Below are 12,550 nucleotides of genomic sequence, written 5' to 3'. Positions count from 1 at the left end.
GAAAGTGAACTTAGCTAAATCCAACTAGAAAATTCCTTTAAGTTGGCTTCTCTTGACAGAGCCTCAGCTGCTGTTGTTGACCATCAGCTCCTCCTAAGGATTTGCTATTGGTTGTGACTCCAAAGCATCCTACCAGCTGCCTCACTGTCATAAACACCAATGATCTCTCCCTATCTCTTCTTTTTCCCCCCCACATGTCAGATAACCTGCAGATGACTTGCTCCAAAGCGCTGTCCACTCAATCTCAGCAGCACACAGTAAATGTCTCTGATGGTATGGCAGAACATCCTGAGAGGAAGCTTAATCGAGATGCCAACTGCCTAGAATTTTTCAGCCCCGCCAGTGAATTCATGATGAATGAAAATGTTTGTAACTGAGCAGTTAAATGACAAAAGCATGACAACATTTATTTCCAAACTCACTAGACAGCATTATAACAGTGTTTTGAAAAGCCTACCTTTGAAAATAATTATATAATTGCTGTTGTCAGCAGGGTGTACAAATGAAAAAAGCTCTGAAGAAGTAAAAGGCGAAACATAAAACCTTCCCCAGCAGCTTTCAAATAAATAGCTGTAAATGGTTATTTTGTACAAATTAAATATATAATTTATACTAGAGTGAGTGTTTTCCTTTTTGTTTCTTTTCATTTTCTTAGTCACGTCTAAAATGTTTTTCACTGTTTTGTAAATTCATTTTGAAATTGTGTATGCATCTTGGATGATTTTATCCACACTTTGTACTAACAATGCACTAAAATTCAGTTAGGCAGATATTAAATGTGCAACGCTAATTTGTTGGAACAAAAACACCATTGAAAATACATAGATGGGTGAATTTAGTGCGAGGAAAATGTGAAAATATCAATTTTTGGATTCCATTTGCATAAAGGAGAAGCAAAAATTTATACAACACCTTTCTGCCCTCATAAGGGCCACCTAGGTGCCTAATTAAAATACATGTACATAATAGAACCATATCTGAACTACCATTAAAACAATAAAAATATATTGTTTAGACAATTAAAACCAGAGCTAAAAGACAAATATAAAAAATAAGAATAATTTAAAGACTGGGCAGGAAGAAGGGAACACTGAGGGAGTGTCAAATTAAACAGCAAGTCTTTACTTAGTGGCAGAAGACGGCAACAGAACCAGACAGACAAGCCTCCCTGGGGAGACAGTTTGAGAGATCTGGTGCCACAGCCAAGAAGGCTCTCTTCCAAGCTGCCACCAGTCTAATCTCAGAGGCTTCACAGGTCCCAAAGCAGGACCTCTGAAGATGATGAAGAAGAATAGTTTGGATTTCTACTCCACCTTTCTCTCCTACAAGATGATTCAAGCCAGCTTATTCTCCTGTAAGGAGACTCAATGCAGCTTACAACCTCCTTTCCCCTCCTCTCCTCACAAGAGACACCTGAAACAGAACTGTGATTAGTCCAAGATCACCAAGCAGGCTCCATGTGTAGGAGTGGGGAAACAAATCCAACTCCCCAGATAACAGTCCACTGCACATTTGAATGAGTGGGGAATCAAACCCAGTTCTCCAGTTTAGAGTCTACTGCTCTTAACCACTACCCCATGCTGGCTGCAGGCATGCTGGTCCCAAACCACGTAGGGCTTTAAAACACCAGTACACTGAATCGTGCATTGAAACAAATTGGAAGTGAGTGTAGATGGGTCAAGATTAGAGTGATATGGTCCCTATGACCCACTCAGCTCAGCATCCTGGCTGCAGCATTCTGCACCAATTGATTTCCAAACACTGCTCAAGGGCAGCTCCACGCAGAACACGTTGCAGTAATCTAATCTAAATGTAACCAGGGTATGAATCACAGCGGCCAGAAATCACCCTTACACAAGAATGCTACTTACTGTTTGGATTCTCTTCTGTTCCATTCACTGAATTCCAACACCAACCCAATGCCAAGCCGTATAATTTAGTCTTTCTTCTAGAACAAAACTGCAGCCTCTGAATTATTGATGTTGCTGGAAGGGATGATGCATAAAGAGATCCCATTGGTCCAAAGTGTTTAGTCAAGGTGGACAAGGCTAAACTCTGCCAAAGATGAAATGGAATGCCTTGAAAGGTCACTAAAACAGAAAGGCGCTGGGAAATTATTTACTATATTATTTATGTGAAATGCATTTGATTCGTCGTAGCAAACAAAAGTGGTATTTTAAGGGTATAAGGCTGTCATAAAAGACCAATAACCGTGGCTGTTTTATTTAGACTAATAAAGAAATGTGTTTTATTTCAAAGATTTAATACACATCTCCTCATCCAGCCAGAGGAAATTGTTGTCTCAAAGATTAAAAATACATAAAATTATTTCTTTCCCCCTGCCCCTTGTCTCCTTGGAAGCTTTTGTCCTCCCCATCCTAATACAAGTTATGGTCCCGAAGCCAAAATAGTTTTTTGGCAAGACAAAAGAAGAGATATTCTTCATTTGACAAAGATAATAGAATTTCCTGCAGTATGTTTTTTTCTGTCTCTGTGGATAGTCAGGAGGGATACTACCATGGCCGAGAGGTTTAAATATGAGGGTTCTTTTGGATTGTGATCTTTCTTAGAATTGCAAAATATGTGTGTTTTGGTTTTCCTGTTGTCAAGTTTGCTTGGAAGAGATGGTGATAATTTCCTTCAGGAAAGGGTAATATTTTGCTTATAAAGGCCAGGACAAGTCCTCTTTCTCTGAAGCAGTGGATATTTCAGGGCCAGATCCATATTTTTATGGGTTGCTACTGCCCTGACCTGGATAGCCCAGGCTAGCCTGATTTCATCAGACCTCGGAAGCGAAACAGGGTTGACTCTGGCAAGCATTTGGATGGAACACCCCCATGGGATACCAGGGTTGTGATGTGGAGGCAGGCAATGGGAAACCACCTCTGAGTGTCTCTTGCCTTGTAAACCTGACGAGGTCAGTATAGGTCAGCTGTGACTTGACTGTGAAAACACACACACACACTGGCAGCTCTCTTCAACTTTAATTACAGCAGTCTTCCCCAGTTCTCCTCCATAGCAAACATAGCCACATTCTCCGCAGTTGTGGCTCCCTTTTCCTTCCCTCTTCCAACTGTTGCTATGCTGAGGGGAAATGCAATTTTCTCACAATCCTTTAGCTCTGCTGGTGCTGGGTGGTCAAAAGCGAGTAAGAAAGAACCAGTGCCACTTGCAGGGCCTTCTGAGCCAATTGAGAGAGCAGCCTGGAGGGGGCAATAGAGTACAATTTTCCTGTATTCTGTTTCTTTCAGGCTCTTATGCCATTGGGAAATAGAGGCCTTCAGCCAGGCTATAATCCCAACCATGCCTACCTTGACACTGGGCTCATCTGCAATAGGAAGGAAAACAGCATGCCTAATATAGGCTAAGCTATTGCCACACTGGCCCTCATTCAGAATGAATCCCATCCTTGAGTACTGAGACTCAATTTGCACTTCAGCAGGTATAGTAGCTGAAGTGCAAATTGAGTCTCAGTACTCAAGGATGGGATTCATTCTGAATGAGGGGGGCAGTGTGGCAATAGTTTAGCCTATATTAGGCGTGCTGTTTTCCTTCCTATTGCAGGTAAACCTTTGCCCTCAGATCCAATATTCCCATTCTCAAGGAACTTAAAAGTGGTAGGGAAATATTGTTCAGAAAATGACTTCCATAATGATGCTGTAGGAATTTCCCTAACTCGGTGGTCTTGACCACAGAGATTGGGGTAATTTTCTAGAACTTCACCTGGAAGTGACATCACATCCTCCCCAATTCCACTTCCCTAGGCCACAACTTAAATATCCAGCATTTTCTGAGGCAGTGCTGGCAGTGGCAACCCGAATCCCACCACTCTATTCAAAAAAGTGTGAAGCCTTTGGAATTTTCCTCCAACTGTATCTTCATCAGTAGTTGCTCTGGGTTTCAAACCCTGGCCATTTAAGATCACCCTGGTACCTTTAATTCTCAATTATTTCTTTAACATTTCCCTGTTTGTAGTTGGCATCACTTTTAACTGTTTGTCCTGATCACAGCCTTTTTCTAACCCTTCCTTTTCAGCTTTTCTTTGCCCAAGGATGGAAGAGCTTGCTCATGTGCACCATCCATGACTGATGCTGTATATCTTGCTAAGACCAGTACTCTGATTCAATAAGGAGAGGGCAGTGTGAACAAAAGAAAGAAAGAAATAATTGACAGTATTTTGTTTGTCTTCATTTGAGGCCTTTATTAATAAGGAAAGCCTATGCTTCTTTGATTGATATACAAGAGAACAGATACTATAAATTTAATATGCTCACATTTTAAAATGGAGACCTGAGTGCTATTTTCTGACCTACAGAGAAAAGGTGTCAAATGAGATGTGTTAAAAGAGGGACCACGTGGCTGTAATGAAATCTGTCATCTATGGATAAATGGTTAATGTGCTCTCCTTGCTCTCCTTTGCTTTTTTAGACTATTGTGAAGTTCAGCAACATAATCCTGGCCACTCATGCTACACTGCTGGTATCTGTGGCAGTATATTTTATGATGCTTGGTGATGATTACTTCTATAAAACTGGAGAAGGAACAGAGATGTCTATGGTTCGCAGGGAAAATATGGAAATCTGCACAGACTATCACTGTACAACATATGCCAACATCTGCAGCAAGAACCAAAGAATATTTTGTCAAATTTGCCTGTGGATCTAAGAAAATATTCAGGTGGCTTGAATGAACCAACTACAACCTATGCTGTGAGGAAACTCAACAACCCTCCATTTCACCAACCAGCATGATTTGAGGGTAGGACTTCCAGTTCTAGGTTGGGATATTCCTGGAGATTTTGAAGGTGGGGTTTGGGGAGGGGAGGGATCTAAAGGGAAGGTGGGGTTTGGGGAGGGGAGGGATCTAAACAAGGTATAATGCCAGACTCCACTGTCCAAAGCAGCCATTTTCTCTAGCTGAACCAGTTTTTTTTCATCTAGAGATCAGTTGCAATAACCAGAGATCTCCAGATGCCACCTGGAGTTTGCTAACCCTATGAAGCAAAAAACTCCCATGCTGTGGATCATCTAACTCCTCTGCAAAGTCCCATATCAGAGTCCTTCTTACAAGTTCAGACAGTGACTGAATCTTCCAGCATTTTAAAAAGAGCAGCCACAGACAAGAGCTGCAGAACAAAAGGAAAAGGGGTTTAATCCTCCTGCCCCAACATGGTTTCACCAAGTAAAACTGACTTCCTTGGGCTTTTATCAGTCCTCAACGGAGAAGAGGAGGGGGGAGATGGGCAACGTCTCTCATCTTTTTTCCCTCTCCAGGGCTAATTACAGCCTGAAAATAGTAATGTTTGATTAGTGAAATGTTGCCTTTTGTCTTGTTAGACCTTTAGAAACACATTCTTCTCTTTTAACTAAAAATTAAGTGTCCCTTCATAAGACTTGCTTCTGAGATGAAAGCATAGGGGCCTGAGGCCTTAATCCACAAATGCTGATGAAATCCCTCTTTTGTAAATGCAACAAACATGCCTAAGGCAGAACTAATTTGTATCTTTTAAACAACTGTTTCCAATTCTGAAATCCATGCATGCCTGAAGATTTTAAAAGGCTTCAGGGATTATGTTTGTAATAATCTTGTTCTGTTATTTTGGCAAAGACAATAAGTAACTGATGTAATTAAATGCTACAACCTCAGCATTTCTGCAACTCTATGCCACATAATTCCCCTTTTTGGGGAACCGCATGTTTTTATGTTCATTTATTTGAAACACTGAGATGTTCTCTTTACCTGGTGGTGCATTCTCAGCTTCTGCCCTTGATTATGACAAATACAGGAAACTAAACTGAATAACCCCCATAGACATTACAAGACATGCACTTAAATTGACTTCCCCAAATTTAGTTTGCTGATGTCAAGAATACCAGAAAAACCTATTTCTTACTGTGTGTGAGGTCAGTCCCCATCTGCTGGTGGCCAGAGGATGACCTGGCACTCTTAGTAAGGTGCCAAAAATAAGAATCAAATCAGTCAGGACCCAGAAGCTTATAGCCCATATCCCAAGAGCTAGGACCCATTCCGCACATGCAGAATAATGCACTTTCAATCCACTTTCAATGTACTTAGCAGCTGTGTGGAACAGCAAAATCAACTTGCAAACAATTGTGAAAGTAGATTAAAAGTGTATTATTCTGCATGTGCAGAAGGGGCCTTGGAGTTGCAGCCTACATAACACCTCAGTGTTTATGGACTCCTGCTATGAGATCACCTGACTTGGCCTTGCCCCCTTGACTATGACTGATGATTTTTAATCTACATTGGAGCAAGCAGTGGTAGTCAAAATCCTAACTGATTCTTTCTCCCCCACTCAGCATGGCTTATGAACAGGCCAATGAAGCCATTAAATAGTGTATACACAGAGCACCAATCAGATTTAGCCAAGTTTCTAATTTTTATTGCCAGTGAAACTATTAGGTACTCTACTTCTCCTAAACAACAAAGAGCCATTACTTTGGCTTGGTGCCAGGCCTCCATTTATCTGTTCTGGAAGGAGTAGCAGTGGCGTTGTGGTTAAGAGCAGGTGCATTCTAATCTGGAGGAACCAGGTTTGATTCCCTGGTCTGCCCCTTGAGCTGTGGAGGCTTATCTGGGGAATCCCACACATGCCAGCTGGGTGACCTTGGGCTAGTCACAGCATTTCGGAGCTCTCTCAGCCCCACCCACCTCACAGGGTGCTTGTTGTGAGGGATGAAGGGCAAGGAGATTGTAAGCTTCTTTGAGTCTCCTACAGGACAGAAAGGGGGATATAAATCCAAACTCCTCCTCCTCCTCCTCCTCCTCTTCTTCTTCTTCTGATACAAGAAGACTCCTTATCAGGACAGAAAAAATCCCTGTGGATCTGAGCTCACAGAAAAATGTGCTTCTCCACTATTAGCATTATAAAAATATATGTATTAATTTTATTTCATCACTGCTGTATAGTTTCCCAAGTTGCCGGTACTCAGAACAATTGTATATTTTCTTGCTGCTTTCAGATATTATTCCCACATAACGTACAGTGTTGCCAGATTATGTGTAACAGCCTTTGAAGTATGTTGCAGGATGGTCTGCACAATAAAGCGGGCTTAATGATTTGTCAGTCAGTCAGTTAACCTTTATCAAGCATACTTGTTGAGGAGAATATAAGAACAATCACTTCTCTAAAACTAACATCAAAAAATTCACAATACTTTGTAAAATTTGAAAATCATTACAATTAAGTATTTGTACCATTCTTAACTTCATATTATAGGGTAGTGTTTCCAGGTCAGGAAAACATATGAAACTAATAATACATATTTTTAACATGGCTTACACATGCACACACATTTTCTCTACGTGCCTTTTATCCAACAGAATCCATAACTGAGGATAAAAACATGGATGCTCAGAACACAAATGGTAATCCTTGCAAGAAAATTCAGATTGAGAGATTACAATTCTCTTTTTTTCTCATCCCAGTTAGTCTCAAAAATTTTGGCAATCATTTCAAATAACCATGCCAATGATCTACCTGTGTCCCTTGACTTTGTCAACCCGGTTTGGTGACATATTGCAGGATGAATAGAGGCATCATCCATCACCAGTCAAAGTTTTTAGACATGAAGATCAGCTAGTGTAACTGATTTCTTTATTAGATTTCCATTTAGCCTGATCCTGGAGAGGGGGTGGGGATACATCTGCAGTTATAAGAAACAGATGAAACAGCAGACAAAGTAATATCAACACTTACAAAACACAGTCGTGTGTCTGGGACAAAACTACACATAAATCCAAGAATCCTCTAGGGGTCTGAACTCAGCCTGCAGAAAGTCATGTTAAGAATCTCTCTCTACCATATCATCACCCACACTGACCACCCAGTGTGTCCAGTCCAGGAGCCTCCTTCGGGTAGGTCCATGGAATGATCAAGTATTCTCAAGTATTCCCCTGTTCATATAACTGATACCATTTTCTTTAGACGTATATGTCCTAATTTTTCCTGCTTTCTTGCCCTTTTTTTTAATGTATCAGGCATTTAGTTTATTATGTTTTGTAACATGCTATTCATAGTGCCTCAATAAACTGTTCAAATCAACTAAACTCTGGAGTCAGCCTGTATTCTGCAACTGGCAGCAGTTGTTACCCATTGGGATGAATTCAAGCCCAAATTTTCTAAGAGATCAACTTAGTCAAAGTTTGCAGCACCGTGATGAAGAATTCACCATGATGTGTACACAACATGATTGCATTACCTTATCTCCAGATCAGGACCAATGAGAACTATCTTTCCCACCTACAATATGAATAGTTTACACAATATCACTAGAATCCACCATCAATTTAAAAATGTCTCACGTCATCTCCAAATAGTACTAGGCTCAGGCTTTGGTGAGAGCCGAGGATGAATGAAAAAATGCTGCTGTAATGTAGGAGCATTTTAATGTAGGAGTAAAAGAAGAAGATTATTTTGGATTTAAACTCAGGCTGTTTCCGCATGAAGGCGGAAACGGCCGGGTCGGCGTTTCTGACACCGACCCAACGACGCTGGGACCGTCCGCACGGACGGTCCTGGGAACAGCCGGGCAGCCGGCGCCACGGAGCGCCGGCGCCCGGCCGACCCGGCATGTCCCCGGGCCTCCGGCATGTTGCCGAGGCCTGGGGACACGCCCCCCTGGCCCTGCGCGCCTGCTCCAGCGGTGCAGGGCAGGGGGGCGTGCCCCAGGCCTCGGCAACGCATCGGAGGCCCAGGGACAAGATAAGTGCCGGGTGGGGGAGGCACCATGAAGCCGCTGCTGTTTGCTCGGTAGCGGCTTCACGGCGGCGTTTCCCCAAAAAGAGCGCTGGGAAGCGCTCTGGGGAAACGCCGGCTTCAGGCTGGGCGGGCGGCGCGAGGGCGGCGCGGCTGCGTTGCAGCTGTGCCTCCTGTGCGAATGGCGGCCTGGAGACGGCGTTTTTACCGTCTCCAGGCTGCCATTTAATGCCCGTGCAGAAACGGCCTCAGATTTGTCTCCTGTACGGAGTCTCAAAGCAACTTACAAACTCCTTCCCTTCCCCTCCTTACAACAGACATCTTGTGATGTAGGTGGGGCTGAGAGACTTCTCAGAAAACTGTGACCAGCCCAAGGTCACCCAGTAAGTTTTGTGTGGAGGAGCAGGGAAACAAATCCAGTTCACCAGATAGGTGTCTGCCATTCATGTGGAGGAGTGAGGAATCAAACCTGGTAATCCACTGCTCTTAACCACTACATCACACTGGTTGAGGTATATTTCTGCTATGGTGTTGCAAGCTCTGCCAGAATTTGAAGGTCATGTTCTTCTTTTGGTGGGAAAGAACAGCCCCCCCCCCATCCTATTTTGTTCAAGCCAGAGTCAACAAATGTTATGAACAACACAAAATGCAAAGGAAAGTCTATAGAAGGAGCGGAAATTACTGTAAATCACCTACCACCCAGCGGTGGGATTCAGCAGGTTCGCACCACTTCGGCAGAACCAGTTGTTAAAATGGTGCTTGTAAATAACCAGTTAAATTATTTGAATCCCACCACCGGAACCAGTTGTTATATTATTTGAGTCCCACCACTGCTACCACCTAAACAGAAGTGGCTTTTCTGTCATTAGAAACAGATGCTAACATGCAAGACAACACATTAGTGAAATCTGGTATCTTCCCTAGTGGGTCTTCTTTAACACCAAGGAAAGTAGATGTGCTTTATAGTTATTATCCAAATCCACAGGATTTATGAAGAACATCCTCAGAGTGATTTCTCAACAGTTAGGATCAGCTTGAAAAAATGTTTTATGTTATTTACTGTTATTGGTTTCTCCCCGTTCTGTAGCCTGCACTGAATGAGCAAAGCACTGATGTGAACCATCTGCACTTTAAACGTTTTGTGCAAAAGCATTCCTTTACACAGGAGGATTGTCTACCTCTGTACAACGAGTTTTCAAACACTGGCAAAGCAATCAGTGTAATTTCTTCTCCAGCTCAGATTATGACATGAAAGCAACCAAACTGGCCACATTGATTGCTGTTGTAATGAGATGACAAGTTTGCTTTTACCACAGCTCTCAGAGGTGATGAAAATGCCCTTTCACTTCTTTGCTTTTTCTCTCTTGTCAATATGAGTCTCCATCCTATCTTCATCCTGACTGCTATTTCAGTCTTTCTCCTATCAGTGTCAAAAAAGCTATTTGGGTGGGTTTAATCAAACACTGATCTGTTATGTTGAAACTAAACCCATCAGTACAGAGATGTCAATAACTTGTCCTTGAGTTTTGGAGAAGGGAGTGTTTTCATGCTGATTGTTTATCAATTTTTTTTTCTGTACGCAAGTCATTGTTGTAGTCCAGGGTAGTTCAAAGTCCTGTGCCAACTGGCCAACCAATTGTCTTCAAAATCTGGTTATTCGTATCATGAATGATTCTTTACATTACATAAATGACCCATGATAACCAGCATGGTGTAGTGGTTAAAACACCGGGCTAACACTAGGACAATCCACACTAGGACAATCCATATGGCTCGATGAGTAACTTTGGTCAACCTTATGTGGTTGTTGTGAGAATCAAATGAGAGAATACAACTCAAGAGTTTCTTAGAGGAAGGATGAGATGAAATAGCAAACACTAAAATTTAACAAAACCCAATACAATTTAGCATAGTCAACAAAAAACTACAAAAAATGAGCCAAACAAAAAAGGTGACATCAAACAAAACACTACAAAAAAGCACCTAGAAAGGATGAACTACTGCAGGGTGAGCTACTGGATGAACTACTGCAGGGTGGGTGTTTCAATGTTGATGGCTGATTCCGCATGGGCCAAAAACAGCAGTGTGAAAACTGTGTGAAAATGGTGTAAAAGGGTTTAAAACGGTGTAAAAGGGTTTATACTGTTTTCACACCGTTTTCACACTGCTGTTTTTGGCCCATGCGGAATCAGCCAATGTTTCATCATTACAAAAAATCCCATCCCCGCTGGCTGCCTTGCACATGAGGAAGACCTTTGCAGAAGTTCTTTAATCTGCCTCTTCCAAATTTATTTCCAGATTTTGGGATTTCTGTTTCAGATGACATGGCCCTTTATTTCCAAATGCATTGGGTATCCTCCACCATTTTGTTTTTCCCTGGATTTTACACTGAGTGCTCTACGTAAATGGTTTACTGCAGATTTCTCTTCATTTGTGTCATTTTCCTCTTCTCTTCATTATCAGTGCATACATGTGCACTGATAAACATTTCAGAAAGAAAGAAAACGAAATATTGGTGTAACCATGCAGATTCTATTGGTGCAGTATTCTGCTGATGACCATCAGCATTTGTGAGTATTGATAAAACACTGCAAAAAAAGCAATTTTGATTAGATTATACCTTAAATTGTTCTGTAATTCTTTTGTACATGACGCTTTATTGATGTACAAGAGTACATCTGTGAATCATAATATGCTACACCAAAAGAATTTTCAGATAACTATAGGACAATCAGATCCAGATTGCTTTTTGATGAGTGATATCAACAAACACACACATGTATTGGAAGAGTGTTGTGTGGGGGAAGGATGCAAATGAACTGAATGAGCTAAAAACCATAACAACATAAAAACAGCACATGTCCCAATTCCAAAATAAACTTCATCTAGTCGTCTAGTTACTGGAAATCAGGAGGAAGGGAATACAGCACAGTGTAAAGGTTCAGATGACAAATCTGTTTATTCTGCCTTCTAAACATACAAGGACATCATGGGAAGCATTTTTTCCATGGACTTATTCCATGGTTCACGTTTCTGCTCAGCCATACACCTTACTGGGTTATTTTGGGTCAGGCACTCAGCCTAACCTATCTCACAAAGCTGTTGTACAGATAAAATGGGATTACCCTATGTGCACTTCCCAAAGCACTTGGGGGCGGGGGGGGGGGGCAAACATAGGTTACAAGCACTGTGAGCCACCAAGCATGACTGTGAATCCACAAGCACCTGAAAGCTACCAATTTTGGCAAACGGAATGTATCAGTGCAATACTAAGAACACTTGCTAGGGAGTAAACTCCAGTGAATAAAAAGGGCTTTGTGTTTGAGTAGACATGTTTAGGATTGCTTTCTGCGTATTCCTGCTATGACTGACACAGCTAAAACTAGAGTGGGGCCAAACTGGAAGAGAGACGGAGAATATCAACATAAACATGATCATCTGCTGAGCTTGCCTGGATCCATCTCCTCATTTACACATAACGAATTTATTATTTATTTGATTTATTTGTACACCACCTTTCTCTCCAATGAGGACCCCAATTGGCTTACATCATTCTCTCCTCCATTTTATCTTCACAACAACCCTGTGAGGTAGATTAGGCTGGGAGAGTGTGATTGGTCCAAGATCACTCATTGAGTTTCAAAGTTGAACCCCTTTGCCAAATCACCTCCATTTTGTTGTTAAATGATCCACTGAAATGCCATACCAAGCAGCTTTACACCTGTGCAGTAGTCTGAGCCATAAGATCAAGGCAAGGACATGCATGCACTGCTAAATAAACTATATTTCTAGTTTCATATGTTGTAGCTTGTGGTCACATTTACCCCTGCA

Source organism: Sphaerodactylus townsendi, linkage group LG12, assembly GCF_021028975.2.
Source record: "Sphaerodactylus townsendi isolate TG3544 linkage group LG12, MPM_Stown_v2.3, whole genome shotgun sequence".
NCBI classification, from domain to species: domain Eukaryota; kingdom Metazoa; phylum Chordata; class Lepidosauria; order Squamata; family Sphaerodactylidae; genus Sphaerodactylus; species Sphaerodactylus townsendi.
This window is presented reverse-complemented; position numbering follows the sequence as displayed.